This window comes from Dicentrarchus labrax, unplaced genomic scaffold (assembly GCF_905237075.1).
Source record: "Dicentrarchus labrax unplaced genomic scaffold, dlabrax2021, whole genome shotgun sequence".
In the NCBI taxonomy this organism is placed as follows: domain Eukaryota; kingdom Metazoa; phylum Chordata; class Actinopteri; family Moronidae; genus Dicentrarchus; species Dicentrarchus labrax.
Genome location: NW_026136715.1, coordinates 2,740,692 through 2,758,155, shown reverse-complemented (window position 1 = coordinate 2,758,155; position 17,464 = coordinate 2,740,692).

Genomic DNA, 17,464 nt, shown 5'->3' with positions numbered 1-17,464 from the left:
GAAAAAATGTGAACCTTCCCTTTAAAGATCGCCTGCAGACATGTTTTTAAGACATATAGTACTTTAGGGCTGCGGGATATGGTAAAAAATAAAGCGCATATTGCAATTATTTTTACAGATAACACGATATGATTCAGGATCAGAGAGAATGATCACTGTGGATATCACAATTTTAATTTACACTGGAAAAAAAACCCCAAAAATGATGATAAAATCAAGATTATGTGAGATTTGTTGAGGTTTGTACCAAACAAACATGTTTTCTTTCATCTGGAGAACAAGATTTGTATCTCTGTAGCACCACAGTGTCTCATTATAACGCTGTTTGTCACATATTTTACATTATATCATATGGATTATTTCAATAATAATGCAATTCATTGGAACATCAATGTTTGTCTGATGTTTTATTAACATTAAAATCCTGCAAAAGGCTTCTACTCCTTCTATGATTAACAATTATCCCGATAAATTCACCACAATAAACTAAATCTTGAAAAAAAAAGTGTTTGTGTTGCAATACGCAATAATATCGTCCCTAATTCAGCTGCCACTTACATTAAATAACTCCATTAAGCCTGTTTCTACACTGTTAAACTGACTGCAACTAAATATTGTTTTCATTACTGATTCTTTTCTCAATTATCTGATTTAATTGGTTGACTTTTGTCTTTAAAACATCAGAAAATAGTGAAAAATCCCCATCACAGTTTCCTAGAGACGTCATGATGTGACTTCCTTTGTTTGTTGCACTAAAACCTCACATATGAAACGTTAAAACCATCAAATATTTGGAATTTCTGCTTGAAAAATGTCTTAAATTGATCATCAAATAGTTGCAGATTATTATTGTGTTTCAGAATTTCCCTTTACCACCATGTCTGAGGCCCTCAGGGGTATTTAGACTCCAGCTCTGCGGTGGCCTCAAAGACTTTCCATCAGTGTCACGTCTCTAACAGCGAGTCCGTCTAATCCCAAACACATGATGGCTGTGATTCTTTCGCTGTGGAGAGGGACTGTCCTCATCTCACCTTAGAAATTCCCAACCAACTGTACTCAGGATTCCTGAGAATTTAAAGCGAAGCTGCACAAGTTGGTTTCATTTTCAGCTTCAGTATTTTGGCTGCTGGGAGACGTGGACGTCAGCAGGGTTTGATTTCAATTTCTTTTCTCAAAATATCAGCAGCACTCAAACAGAGAGTCAGTAAAGAGAAATGGTTTCCAGACATCCAGTATCACTTAAACTCTTAAAGCTGCAACAATTAGTCTGCAACCACTTTGATCATCAACTAATCTCTGAGCAACATACTCCATATAAACATTAGCTCTGTTCTATATGTAGTTGAGTTCTTACATTATTCCAAATGTTTCCAACAATGTTCACACTCAGAGAAATGTGCCTGCGTCAGCGTTGTGGTTGTATCTGCCAGAAGCTGTCATACATCGACTTTTTATCCAGTTTTTACCATCCACTGTTTAGATCTTGGTGGTTTGTTTTAGTCATCAGACATCTGGAATCTTAAGTTAGCAGAGAAACAAGCTGAGTTAACGTTAGCAGGTCCGACAATGAACTTTAATTGTGTGTTGATTCTGGCGGCCGCCTGTGGACAAAAGCGGTAATGTGACAGATGATCGGTTTGTGGTACACAACTTATTAAACAGCAGCAAATCACACCTGAGACAGACAGAACTGTCAAAACATGTCCTCTCTCTCTATATATATGTATATATACATATATATATATATAGACATATTTATATACTTCTCTTTTAGTAAGTCCCTCCAGGATCTCACAGACTTTTTTGTGACTGTTAGAAAAAAAATGCCTGATTTCACAGCGGCATTTCATGAAAAATGTTTTTAGGCTTTGTTTTGCAGTGAAATTACAGGAAAAAGTGAAAATTGGAAAAAGGCAACTTGTTCCAGGGAGAATGAAATCAATTGTTCCAAGTAACCTTAACAAAAACACTCAGGCTTATGAGGCTAAATGTGTGACGTTGATGTGTTGCACACATTTGCATTTTCACGACTAGAGACAAGGACGTGAGTCTGGTGACGTGTGACTCACCATTTTGTGCAGGAAACTACAACGATTGGACAAAATCTGGGGAAAAGTTGTGGCGATTAGACTAAATTAGAGAGTTACACTTACAGCAGCTCATCAATAACTTTATCCATTTTCATATTAAGCTGCCGACACAGCGAGAACATTCTTGGTGTGGACAAACCTTTAATCCATAAAAAATACATAATTTTATAGTTAAACATAAAATTATTAATAATCGGACTCTGCAAACTAACTAAAGCTGTCAAAATAAATGCACTAATATTTGCCTCTGAGACATAATCGAGTGACACAACTGTCCTAGTTCAGGCAGGGACACACTCATCATCAGGGCTCCACATCAGGTATGAAATCATCAGCATAGATCAGCGTCTGCGTCGTGACTCACGGTGCCATTAGGAAAGAGAAAGGATGAGTCTTCCCACCCTGGTTATCTTCTCAAGCACAGAAACCTGTTTCAGTGTTCAGATAATCTGCTGCCAGAAGACACAAACAAACTACAACCAGCCGATCAGGGGTTAACGGTGTCAGCAGGGTTGAGAGTCAGGGACAGAAAGGTGGCTTCTGTTGTGTGATCACTCCTTTAGAAACTGTATCCATACAGCGCTACAGGCTCTGTGAGGCAGTAAAACTCACTGCAAAGAAAACCAAACTGGGAAACAGTGGAATAACTAGACTAGTTATTAGTTTAACTATAGTTTGCTGATAATATTTAGTTACTTTTAGGATTTATTGAACCTCTACTTGTAAGTCCTGGAAGTCAGTTGTGGGTGCTGAAAGAAAGTCTGTCTATATAACGACATCATAGTAAATGCTTAATGCATCACATTCTTGGTTTTTGCATTATTTTAAATGGGAAGAATAATTTATAGCATATTTGATCGACATTTTACACATCTTTTATAACTTTTTACCAAATAAAACTGATTAAAAAAACTGTTTGGGTTCATTTTACAGTTTTCTTTAATATCCATAAAATATGTCAGTTAACGATATAAAAAGGGTCCCTTAAGGAAGAAAGGTTGGGAATCACTGTGTTAACTATTAACAAACCACCTGAAAGAGGGGAGCGGACTGCAGACAGGTGGTTCCACCCTCCAGACTGTGAGACAGGTACAGCTCAGGTGAACACTGACTCACTGGCTTGTCTTTACACGTTTTCTCTTCACACACTTCATCTGTATTTCGTAATAACTCGTCATACTCACCTAAGCAACAGGTCAAGTTCACAGTGAGATTAAAGTCGGACAGACTTGTTTTGTTCTGGAAATATTCATGATTTTAATGTTGATCCGAGCTGGTTCAAGCCGGGATGACGAGCTGATAACTCGACCATATTATGTTGTTCCCTTCTCGTCACTGTATCCATCAGTTTAATAATTTACATTTTAAACACTGAGTGGTTCTTGGTTATATTGGTAAGAGCTCCTCAGCTCCTCAACACTTCTCATGAATTTTAACCTTAAATAAATCAGTTTCCTGTGTGACATACTGTTTGGATTTATTTTATCTAAGCTTTATTTATTATAAGCTCTAAATCTGTCTGCACCTGTAGTTAGCACAGGTTATTTTATCTCCCTTTGTACCAATATCGGTTAGATCTGCTTTATTGTAAAGGCTGAAAGTTCCTGTTGAGGTACTGTTTAATATTATAATGAACACTTTAAGTTGTCAGCCACCACCAGCATTTCTGATTATATTCATCTTTCAAGACGAAGATTATGTTCTATAAATATATCAACAGTAACAGTGAAAACATGGATTACCTGAATATCTCGTCAGTGGCAGGAAAATGTTGTTATTGGCTTTCTAGAAACTGAATTATAATCTCTATAATCTTCAAGAGTAACTAAGCCCCAAAAACAATTTTCCAGCTGTATACGGGTGTTTACTAGTGTTGTTGATTGATTCAGGTCCAAATTTGGACGTTTTAGAGCAAAAATAATTCTACATATTTTGCTAAAGTAATAAATTGCCTTCTTCTGGTTGAAACCCGACTATTGACACTTTTGCTGCTCTGGAGGCAGGTAACGAATGTGGTGGCAGCTTTCGACACCAACCAACCCCTCAATGCTATAAAACCATCGTCTCAACTCAGGTACGCTACAGGTACAGAGACTTTACTGCCATGAATGTGCTTCTAGTGACTGTAAAAGCTCTAGTAGAGTGTTTCCAGAGGTCACAGAGAGTCTGACAGCAGCTGCTCATGACTGGTTAGCTCCGTTAGCTCCGTTAGCTCTGACTACCGACTCCTGCTATAGTAAACGGTTATCAGTCTGTTGCTCTGTACGGTGTTACCTCCCTTGTCACTCGCTACATAGCCACATGGCCGCGCCCCCCGTTTGATTTGCTCTGCTGCATTTTTTTTTACATTTTCTGGGAGGGAGGTTTAGTTACACTTTAATCTTTCCACACACTCTGAGACCATCAGAGGACCATCATAATGTTTTTTGTTTCCTTTCATGATTATAGCTGCAATAACCCTCGTAATGTATAAACAGTCTGTAAATAAACCGCAGAATCATTTATCATAAAACACAAAATTAAACCTAATTGTTTTGGAACCATTTAAAAGTGAGTAATACTATAATTGAATAATAATTGACACACAGTGGAGGTTATGAATGTTTACTGATACCAGACAACAGGGATTTAAGGCGTCTTACACTGCAAGTTCGTGCATGATGGATGTGATGTCGCTCACCTTGCACGGCTGTGTCCTTCTGCACACATGCGGTGATGGCCTCGTAGTCCACGGCGATGAAGTTGAGGAGCCACATCCAAAGGGTTTGCCAAACCCTACAGCGGTGGAGCAAAACTTCTGGGGTGGGAACACGTATTTAGAGATTGAAAGAAAGATACTGACTTGATTTTACAAGAACCTTTGGATGAAATAAATCCTCAGGCTACGTGCTATCATTAGTTGTCCTGTGCTAAGGAAGGACTTGAGCCTGGCTCTTCGTCTACAAACACTCACGATCTGACGGGGACACTCTCTTTGGCGACGTTCTCCGACGACAGTCGCTCAATGACTTCTACTTTATCCAGCGCTTCCTCCTGTTCTTGTTTGTTGGAAAGCCTGAAAGTATCGAGAGCAATGAAGAGATATTACTGATTGCTGAAGCTAAATACATTTCAAAACCTTTGCAATCAATCTCCTGTGGCTGTACTAGACTGGGTCCAACTCACCCAAGCTTTGAAAAGAAAGTAAAAGAGTAGATAAAAGGACTGTTATCACACTTAAAATAGTAAGAAATGTGGAGTGGCAGCTTTCGACAGCAACCAACCCCTCCATGCTATAAAATCAACGTTTCCACTCAGGAACCACAAAGAGACTTTACCAAACTGCCATGAATGTGCTTCTAGTGACTGTAAAATCTCTAGTAGAGTGTTTCCAGAGGACACAGAGAGTCTGACAGCAGCTGCTCATGGCTGGTTAGCTCCGTTAGCTCCGACTACCGGCTCCTGCTATGTATATATAAGTCCACCTTTCTTAAAGGGGAAGACTTAGCCGGTAACACACGTATTCAGGTCCATTAACTAAAAGTACTAATACAACCCCACTGTGAAAGTATTGTAGTACAAATACTGCAACATAAACTTTACTAAAGTAGAAGTATTACAGAAAAATTGACTTAATGAAGTCACTGTGCAATGAAATGGTCTCTGTCAGTGTTTTAATATTTTATATAATGTTTTTGGTTTAATATTTAATATAATTTTTATACTATAAAGGTAGTTTTGGCCTCGGTGCCCCAATACATTTATATTTATCAAAAGGCCAAAAAGCTTTGCCCTAGAGATTACTTTACTGGAACTGCACACAAACTCTCATGGGCCAATAATGCAAAATTAATATTAATTAAATAAGACAGAGCAATAAACAGCAGATGTACTCTTTTTTAACTCTAGTAAATATCTGTGAAACATACCCTGTGAGATTTAAACAAGCGACGCCACCAGGAAGTCTGCTGCTGTTTGGTCTGAGGTGTCCACAGTAGTGCTAAAGAGAAACATGGCTGGTTATTTTATTGTGAACTTATTGTGACTCAAACAGACACTTGATGAATGATGATGATGAAAATAAACTAAATTAATAATAATAATCTCCAGGAACACTTCATGTGCGTCATTATTTGTGCTCATTTACAAGTAAAAAGTCTGAATATAAATGTCAGACTACTAAAAATACCTCAACGTAACCGAGGAGCTGATTCGGCCATTGCAGCCTCTTGGTCTTCTTTCCTTTCGGACTGATGGTGGCAGGGACGTCCACACCGGTGTAAAGAGAGAGTTTAGTTTTACTACAGTGGAATAATTATTATAAAATCATCAACACGATTAACAACTTTTTTTGTGCCTTTATTGGGAAGTGACAGATGAAGAGGCAGATGGGAAATTGGAGGCCAGAGGGGTATGACATTCGGCAAAGATAGAAACATGGTGGTTCAACATGACCGACTCCATGGACGAGGACACATGATACTGGCTCATGACGAGGACCCGATCACTGTGAGGGTTTAACGGTATCCTTCCGCCTTATGGTTGTCCATTAGCGTGTTAATAAATAAACTAAAATGTTCTGCAGTCAAAGGATTTCAAGCAACCAACCACACAAAGATAAAATAAACTTTATTAATAACTTTAAGTGTCATAAAAAGTACAAGAACAGATGCACAGGTGGATATAAATTAAAAATCAATCAAATAAACAACATTCTTGTCAGTAAATAGCCTCTTTTATACCTGTAGATACTGTAGAAAATGTTTTAAAAACTACATTATGACTGAATAATTAACCTTAGTGAGAAATCCCTGGATATCTCTGCGTAATACAGTAAAGTATTCAGTGGTGGAAGAAGTATTCAGATCATTTACTATATTAAAAGTACCAACAATCTCAAAATAACCTACTCCATTACAAGTCCCAGTAGTGATAGTAGTTAGAAGAATATCAAAAGTAGAAGTTCTGCAGAGAACTCGCCCCTGTGGTTATTTATATAATATAAACATTCTTGCAAAATTCTGATATCTCAATCTCATAGTTTGGACTTTTCTCTAATCTTTATATAAATATTAGATCATTCGACCTCTTTAGGCCTCAAACTGTTTAGAGAACTCCTACCAGCTGATATCTCTCTGAAAGAGCCCCAGCTCTGCTTTCTGCCCCCAAAACTAAATACAGGTTCAATCTTTAGCAGTGCATCAAATTTCAGTGACTGAGGAGAGGATGAGTGGGAAGCTGAAAACCATGTTAAATCTTAATTTGAAAAGTAAAAAGTACAATATTTCCTTCACAAATGTTGTGGAGTAGAAGTATAAAAAAACAATAAAATGGAAATACTCAAGTAAAATACTTCAAAACTTGACTTAAGTTACTTTCCATCGCAGCCTGTAGTGTAGTTTAGGTAGTACCTTTCACAATAAAAGTCTCAACCCTACATCTGCATATTAGTACCAGTTGGCAGTACTTCTTCCACCATGTAATGTTCCTATCAGGCCACTAGATGGCAGACAACAACAACTATGAGACTGACTCATGCATCCATCCATCTATCTATCTATCTATCTATCTATCTATCTATCTATCTATCTATCTATCTATCTATCTATCTATCTATCTATCTATCTATCTATCTATCTATCTATCTATCTATCTATCTATCTCTGGATATGTTCCGTTCAGCCAATGAATGGCCTGTGCTCTATGTTGCTCCACATACCTGGCAACCTACCTACATACTTACATAAGTACAGTATGTGTCCTGCAGCTCCAACTATATTTAGTCGGCCTGCAGTGAGTCCTGTCAGTAAGCAGATATGAGACCATGCAGGAACTTTTCCTGAACTACCTACAGAATAACGGTTCATGATCAACCACTTTGCCCTCCACCAGTATCACACATGAAGTTCAGTTCTTTGGTCACAAGGGGAACTGTTCAGCCTCAGGAAACTGCTGTGTAACGTCTTCTGCAGCTCTGAAGGGAGTTTAAATCTTCCAACAGAAAGCCTTCATTACATTCTGGTGGTGTGCGGTTTGACAGAAAAGTTCAGTGATGAGACAGACAGTGAAGGATCAGTGAATACAACTTCTGTTCCTCAAAGTTTAGATCTTAAATAATAAAGCAACTTGTCTCAACTTAAAAATAACAACTTCTGATGCTTCAAATGCTGAGATATCGGCCTACTGTGTAAATATTTAAAGTCTTCTTACACCCTTTAAGTCCACAAGGCCTCCTGACCCCCTGTGAAGCTATGGCGACCCGTAGTGGGGGTCCCGACCCCCAGGTTGGGAACCACTGCTATAAACTGAAAAACAGGATATCTTGAACTCTGCTGTTTTAATTTTCACCACTCTCTTATTTAATCTGTCTCTCGTGAGTTTATGGAAGTATAAACATGATTTACAGCGACAGAGAAAACTGAGAAAATATGTGAGGGCTGCATTCCAGTTAGTTTGGTTTCAGACATCAGTCTCCTTATTGTGATCTAATGTTTATGAATATAAAGCTTACAACCAAAAGCTTGTTTTGAAACGACGAGAACAAAAAGTGCACACTGAGAAAAAGAAACTATATATAAAGAATATACAAACTGCGGTATCATAACAATTAAAGCTGCAAGCGATGAACGGCCTTCGCAGTCCGTGCATGTCGGGGTGTGATCGCCTGCTTACCTCCGGTTTCCAGTAGGTGGCACTATGATGATGTGTCCTATGAGACATTAAGTTTGGACAAAGTACAATGAAGTTATGACAACCTGTTCCTGTTTGGTTTGGGGTAATGGGTCCAAGAGTTTATTTTTTAATCATCTTGTCAGGATACACGTGCGTACTAGTTTTCATACATATTGGTAAAACAGGGCTGCGTTTGGGGGGCGCTGCTGAGCCACACCTGTGCATGAGACCCACATTTCCACCATCACCGAATGATGTGCTGCATTTCACAACAGTGGTCGCTGCTCGGGTACTAATAAGAACAACAACAATCAACCCGAACTAACAACAAAAACAAAAACATGCGGGCACATTAACACATAACAGAGACATTCACTGTTAAAAGTCTGGATTTTAAGGAACTGAGAGTTGCAGCAGTTTGCTCCTGAAACAACTGAAAGCCGCCTCTCTGTAGTTCCTTAGTTTCGAGTCTGGGGACAGAAAGCAGACCTGAGACGACCTGAGCGGTCTGGATGGGTCGTAATGTGTTTAAAATTAATTCACGAGTCGGTGTAACGTCATTTCTTTTCAGCTCTCAAGTGGAGTCATGACAGAAAACATTTGGGACCGGCTGGTCTGATGTAAGGACTGTGTGTTCCCTTCCTCACATGTATGAAATTCCTGTGCTGCAGAAAGACATCTGAGGATCGTTAAACATTCCCCCCCCCCGTACTTTACTCAGGGGCGCGTCCAAATGTTTTTCACTGGGGCGGCACAAGAAGGGAACTGCAGGGGAGGCAGCTTTCCAATTTATACTATTCTAACACTGTTCATGGACCCCAGTGTGCAGAAATATTCAAGTACACTCGGCGAAAATAACACATTTATGCCCGAAAACTGCAAGAGATTCAGATAAAGTGGGCATGTCTGCAAAGTGCAGACTCGTGGTTACCTATAGACCCGTTTTCAATCAGATATCTTGAGGTCAGAGGTCAAGGGATCCCATTGAAAATGGCCATGACAGTTTTTCCATCACCACAAAAACACAAAAATGGCTGACCTTCCTTCTTCTTTCCTCTTTGCTCGTAAACGTCTGCAGTAAGACAAAAACAACATAAAGACTTCAGACTCCTCATACAGTAGCTGATAAATTATTTATGGTTAACTGTATTAGAGACTTTAGAGAGAGAGATCATAAAGGAGAAAGTAGACCCTGACGGATTGATCAGCCTGTTCAATGCTGTCTCGAATCAGAGATGAGTTTTGCTGATATTTTTTTTTTACAGTTTTCTGTCTGTAATATGTATTTTTTTTAATAATCATACCGACTTAATCTGCTTCCTTTTTTACCCTGATGATTGGCTGTTTAAAATCAAGTGGTGCTGGTCCTGACCCACAAGCTGTCGGGTCAAAATGTTTCTTATATACAAATCTTGTGTTTCTCAAAGGGGGGCAGGGTCGGGAGGGTTACTTTAAAAATGTAATCAGATACAGGTACTAACTACTAGTTCAAAAATTGGATTACCCCCACATCAAATATGCAAATAAAGACGAGAGAAAAGACATTTCAATAAGAAGTATTGATGTAAGTGTATTCTATAGAAAAGAAAATGGAGACCAAGATTGTTAGCATCAAAAATGTGTCCTTCGCTCAGTATATTTTTTGTTGTAATGTGATTTAATCAAAGTTATTTTAACTCAAAAAAGTTGCATTACATCAAACGTTTTGCGTGACAGGAACATTTTGTAACTTAAAGAATATTCTTGAGCAAGCAACTTTTATTAGAATTGTTACAGATTAGAGATTACAGAAAAGGTTCCTGTAGTTACATTAAATTACACCCCCAAGCAAAACAAATTAATTCTGACGTACTGTGAGTTAAAGTAAAATACATCAACAAATACAAACTTAAACTACATTTCTGATCTTTCAACTTCATCCAAAAATAAAATCATAGTAATATTGGAAGTGAGCTATTACATAACTGACCCAACTCTGACTTATGTGTCTGTTACACATTACACGGTGCAGCATGTATGAATGCATACGAAGGCTGATATGTGTGTGTCTGTGTGTGTGTGTGTGTGTGTGTGTGTGTGTGTGTGTGTGTGTGTGTGTATCTGTGTGTGTGTTGCATGTAAAGAGTCTAAGGTTGTGTCCACACATACGTGGAGGACGGGCCGCTCACATGCAGTCACACGTTGTGCAGAGCGGAGTAGTATCTCACACTGCCGACCCGGTTTGTGGGTTTAAACGTTCACAGCTCCACCTCTGCTCTGATTGGACGAGTGGAATCCAACACATGGCTTTAATTTGGAGGTTCTTCATTTTCAGGGTGCAGGAAAGATGTTTAGCAAATGAAAACACAACAACAACATAAAGCTGTTCGATCCAGAGCAGTCTGACATTCATTACCTTTTTACCATTTTGTGAATAATTGTGGTCTGATGAGCACAAAGTGTCGCCGTCTGGTTTGGATTAAGTTTTATTTGTTTTCCACTCTCAGTGAGCGGATCGCATACCTTGCTTGTCATGTGGCTGCGTACGTCTCGTTGAATGCCCTTTTCACTTTTCCATCATCTCAACAGTTGACACTCTCATTTTACTGCTGCTGATGCTCTTCATCATCATCATCATCATCATCATCAGACAGTGGTGGACGAAGCGAAGGGGCTAACCTGCAAAAAGGACAACCATATGTTTATATTTATAGCCTACATTTCCTTTAAATTACACTTATACGCTGTATAAATGTGTGATGTGTATTTAATAATCTGTGAAATGATTGAAATGACTGTCGACGTCAACCTGGACTTTATTATAAGTATTAATGTGACGATGCTCACCATTTATCAGTGTGATGTTTGTATATTTCTGCTTGTTAACGTTGCATTTTACTGCTGTAGATGTTTACTGTTGAGCTTATACTTTATATACTGTTGGTTAGTTTAATCCATAGCAATGCATCATCAGAGTCGCTGTGCAAACAGCTTTGTGATTTCCAAGAGGACTTTATTTATCTTAAGAAGTTGATGAATTCATGAAATGGCATCATGTGTGGAAGATAACTTACATACTGAGAAATAGACAAAAAGTGTTTTATTTAATTCTTCAGAAATGTACCTTAACATAAGGAAACATTATTAAAAGTTAAACATGTAAGCCTCTAAGACAAGGATGGCTTTGAGTCTACTTTGTATGTGTTTTGGATTTATTTTGTATTTATCTTTGTACTGCTGTGTTGTGATATGATTTGTTTATTATACATTATTGTCAGTGTAATGTCCTGTTTCTGTGCTATTGGGAGGAGTCAGGGAAATTGTCTTTGTCATTTGTACTGGTAATAGAAAACTAATAAACAGTGTTTGCAACAAAAAAAAAAACCCATAAAACAACACTTCCTCCTTCAGTTTATCAGCAAACAATTCAAAATCTCTCAGCAGCTGTCAGACAAATGTAGTGGGGTAAAAAGTACAATATCTGCCTCTGTGATGTAGAGGAGTAGTATAATGTTTCATAAACTACGGCACGCTGCTGACCTTCAGTGATCAATCTGAGCTCGGGATCAAACACTCTGCAGCCATATTAATCACAGAGCATCCGAGTCTCTCCGCTCACGTGCCACCATTCCTGATAAATGTCATTTCACTCGCGTGTCAAACAGCAACTGAGCTCAGAGTCAAGGTCCAGCAGAGACCCTCGCCACATCTCCCCCAACCCTCCCATTCAGCCTTCCTTCCCACCTCCACCTCTCTGTCGCTGTATCCTTACTGTTTTATTGCAAGATCATCACAAATACTCAGGAAGTCAGTCCTGGTCCAGTATGAAACTTCTACAGTAAGATCCAACGGTGCACTGACAGTGAGAGTGGACTTTACAGTGAAGGAGGAGACATCTTGTGTCCAGCAGGAAAACTTTTGAAGGATTTTAATGTGGAAATAATATTTTTTTTGCAGGAAATACATATCAGACACACATTATTGTTCCCATTGTTATTAAGTTCCAGTGGGACCACCTGTTTAAATAAAGGATTAAATAAAGAATTAAAAAGTTTTTAACTGAACTCTTAACAGTCCCTTTTTAAACTTTTTAAGAGTTTAAAACCAGACGTAACTCCCTCATACAAAGAGAAAACACGGGTAATCTGGACAATGAGACACTAATAATAAATAAATGACATGAAATCGTTTTTTTTTAACAATACGACATCAGCATAGCAAAATATCATCATGCCTGCTCAGTTTCAGCTTATAAGTCTTTCTTTTTAAAGTTTAAATGTTTATTTAAGATCTAAACTTTGAAGAGCTGAACACAAGCTCTATTCACAGTAGTTAAAACAGCCAAAGGGCTAACAGAATAATGGCCAAGCATCAGAAGAAAATACTGAAATTGTCCAAAAAGAGTCTTGAAGTCTGAATCATTGGTTAAAATAAAATGAACATAACACAGACGGAGAATTACCTTAAAAGTTCGTAGAAAACATCAGAAAAACTAATCTGCGATGTAAAATTCATCCAAAATTCATTCTCCTTCAGTTTGCATCCTGCAGTTATTGTGTTCAATATGTGTGTGTTCATTGTACAGTTTAACAGTTGTTATGTGCTATTACTGTTATGTATTTAATATAATCTGAAATATCCATAAAATAAATCACTCAGTTAGTTTACTCAATGATAGAAAAGGGTCCCTATAGGAAAAAGGTTTGGGAACCACTGCTTTAAACCATAATCCACTAATCTTAATGTAGACTGATTCGTGAGGGTGAGGGAGGAGGTGGACGGCGACGGACTGAGTGAAATGTGGAGAAAAGTTAAATGGAGCAAAGGTAAGTGGGTCTTTGAAAATGGACATGGACTATCTGTGTAGGACAAAGGTGAGGGAAGCCAACGGGTTCAGCAGCACTGTGGGTGAGACAAACAGATCAATACTGGGAGTTTAACCCGTTTCCAGCTCTGACCTCAAAAAGTTCCCAAATCATTCACGCAGCGGACGTCACAGGTCGTTGGATCGATGCAGGGAACATGACTCAATCCACACAGACACAAACAAACAGCACTCAGTGTTTTCTTACTGGTATTTGTGTAAATGATGAAGTCTGAACACGTAAACGAGTACAATGATTGCGCAGTGCAACAAACAGCCGAAGCTTCAATGTTGCTGCAGCAGCAATTTTGTTGGAATTTACTTTTTGTTGCTATAATAACCTTAAATGAACACATTACAGGGAACTCAAGCAGGAGTGTAGTGGAGGATATACTGATATAACTACTTATTATTCAGTCAACCACTTCTAAATCTCCCTCTTTCTCTAGGATGGCGAAGGCGATCTGATTTTCATGAAGGGATAGAGCAAGGAAGAAGGAATAAAAATTCATAATGATCCTTATGGCCTGAAGTAAAGTGACAATGTACAAATACGACTGGCCCGCTGATTAAAACCCCTAAACACACTGAATAAAGCAGTTCCACCTTAACAATCACTGCTTCTCCCACACTGTTGGACAGACAAAGGACGTCCCGGAGGGGCTGCGAGCCGAGCTGCTGCTGACATTAGCTCAGCTTGTTTCTCTGATAACTTAAGATCCAGACGTCCGATGGTCTCAACTACACAGAGAACATAGAGCCAGAGTTTATACACTGTTCAATGAGGAAATGTTACATATTAGAGCTTTAACTCGTCTAGGCCGGAGAGAATAAAAGACTCCCTGTAAAGATAACAGCTATGTGTGTCAGAGAGGGATCTTATCTGTGCTGCTTTAATAGGAGCGTGTGTGCCGTGACATGGACTCTGCACATCAGCAGCTTTCTATGGTCTCAAAGTTTGTCTAACTAAACTATGTCTGCATTGTTCTCCGGGTGCTACACTGGCCTTTCACGTGCAGAGAGAAGTAGTAAAAGCTCTTCACGGACACACAATCCCCCAAAATCTCCTCCTGATCCCCCTCCCCAAAATCTGTTTCTCATCAGCTCCCATCCCCCCCTCTTCCTCACCCTTTTCTCTTTAAGGCCTGCCTCCATGTCTTGGTTTTCTCCCCCCCCCCTCCTGGCACGAAGCAACAAAACAGGAGTGTGTGTCCCAATCTGCTTGGAACTGTTTATTGTCTTAGAGAGCCCTCTGAACAGACAGAGGCAGCCATTACACAGGGTCTCCGACGTCCTGCTTGTTGTGGGACACGGGTTGGAGGTGGGGGGGGCAGATAAATATTGAGGAGTAATCTGCTGCCTTTTTGGAGAGAGTCCAACAGAAGGAGACAGGAGTGAAATATCTCAGCAGTTGGGTTCTGATATGGGGTATAAGGGCAGTTTTAACGCCTCACAGACACAAAAAGTGTCCTCATCCAAACTCTGACCCCGTTTTTATCCTCCATCCTCATTAGAGCAAATATTCCAATTAAGGACTGTCACGTCGCGCTGCCAAGAGCATCCTCTCATCGGCTGTCAGCTGGAAACATTCGACAGAAGACGGAGACGCTCGCAGTCATTAAACAGAATTAAAGAGGTGGAGCCGATCCAGATCTGGAGACAATAGTCAAGAGGGGTGGCGTGGAGGGGTGGATGAAATATATGCTGATTTAAAGGACCTAGCAGGTGAAGTTGTGGCTAACTGAACACCGCTCGCGTCTGTATTTGACGAGCTGGTTGTGTTTGTGTTTGTGTCCGTTCTGGGTTTACTGTAGAAACATGGCGGTTCAACATGGCGGGCTCATTCTACCGTAACAAAAAACACAATAATTCAGGTGTTTGTACACGAATGAAAACATGAATGTTATATTCCGATAGATCCTCCTTAATGTTTCACACTGGACCTTTAATCACAAACAATCACACTGTATCAGTTAGAGCTCGGAGGCGATACATTAATTTGAATTTACGTTTTAAATGATGCAAAAAAAAAAAAAAAAGTTCTCTATCTAACTTAGCTCTTAACTGGTTTCTATGTTGTATTTGTCTATTTTTACTTTTTGTGAAGCACTCTGTAACTACTTTGACTTTGATTAATTAATATTAATTAATATTCTTATAGAACAGGAAGTGCAGTTTAATGCAAAATTACAAATTATGACCTCAAAAATCCACAAAGTTGCTGCAGGGCTGCATTATTTTACATTATATTACATTATTTTACATTATTTTACATTATATTACATTATTTTACATTATATTACATTATTTTACCTTATTTTACATTATATTACATTATTTTACATTATATTACATTATTTTACATTATATTACATTATTTTACCTTATTTTACCTTATTTTACATTATTTTACCTTATTTTACATATATTACATTATTTTACCTTATTTTACATTATATTACATTATTTTACATTATTTTATATATTTTACATTATTTTACCTTATTTTACATTATATTATATTATTTTACCTTATTTTACATTATTTTACATTATTTTACATTATTTTACATATATTACATTATTTTACATTATATTACATTATTTTACCTTATTTTACATATATTACATTATTTTACATATATTACATTATTTTACCTTATTTTACCTTATTTTACCTTATTTTACCTATTTTACATATTTTACATTATATTACATTATTTGACCTTATTTTACATATATTACATTATTTTACCTTATTTTACATGTATTACATTATTTTACATTATTTTACCTTATTTTACATATATTACATTATTTTACATATATTACATTATTTTACCTTATTTTACCTTATTTTACATATTTTACATATTTTACATTATATTACATTATTTTACATTATTTTACATATTTTACATTATATTACATTATTTTACATTATTTTACAAGCAATGGAAGCAGAACACTGAAGTTACTTAATAACATAGTGATAATAAACATTTATAACATATAGAAAATAATATACTCCTCGTGTGTCTGGTGGTGGTTTTCTGCTTCCTGACAATTATAGGATAGTTATAAAATCACTATTTTATAATTTCCATATAATATGTTGATCTCAAATGATGTGTTATTTTTATTAATTGCTCTTAATTAACCTTTGACAAGGCATCTGTTACCACCGCTCTACATTACTGTTAGCAGGACAGAGTTCATGGTTTTGGGAGGACGGGCAGGTCCGATCCAACAGCATGTGATTTCTTTCTGTACTGCAGGATGAGGAATGTTAATGCAATGAAAATGAATTAGCCTGTGGCTCGTTGTGTGTGCAGTATCTGTCTCCTTACAGCGACTGGTATTAGTGATTACAGGGGTCAGAGTGCAGGACGTCACCTATCTTCCTACGGCTCTAATTCAGTCTTTAAAACCTCATTTGATTTGATCACGGTGTACTTTCTGTAACACGCCCAGTCTCAGGCCTCCTCATTCATAATCCTGCTTGTACAGCTGCAGGATTACAACACAATATTTCACAATGTTGACCTTGCAGGCGGATGTGGACACAATAAACTGTAGATCTCTATAATGTGATGCAAATAAATTTTAAAAGCTTGTAAAGTTTCCACCCAACGCAGTTTCTTTTTATTTTATTCAAACACAACTAGTGATCTTGGTGCATTGAGCTGGAGCATCCCCAGTTTTATGGTCTATTTAATCTAAATTACCTTAATGCTGTATGAAAGAAGAGTGAAACCAGAGACCATAAACTCATCAGGAAACTCGCTCCGCTCACAGGATGAGTGCAGAATGAATGGCAGTCTATGGAGCTATACACTCAAAATCCACTTTTCTCAGGATATCATTGTTTGTCTAGTAA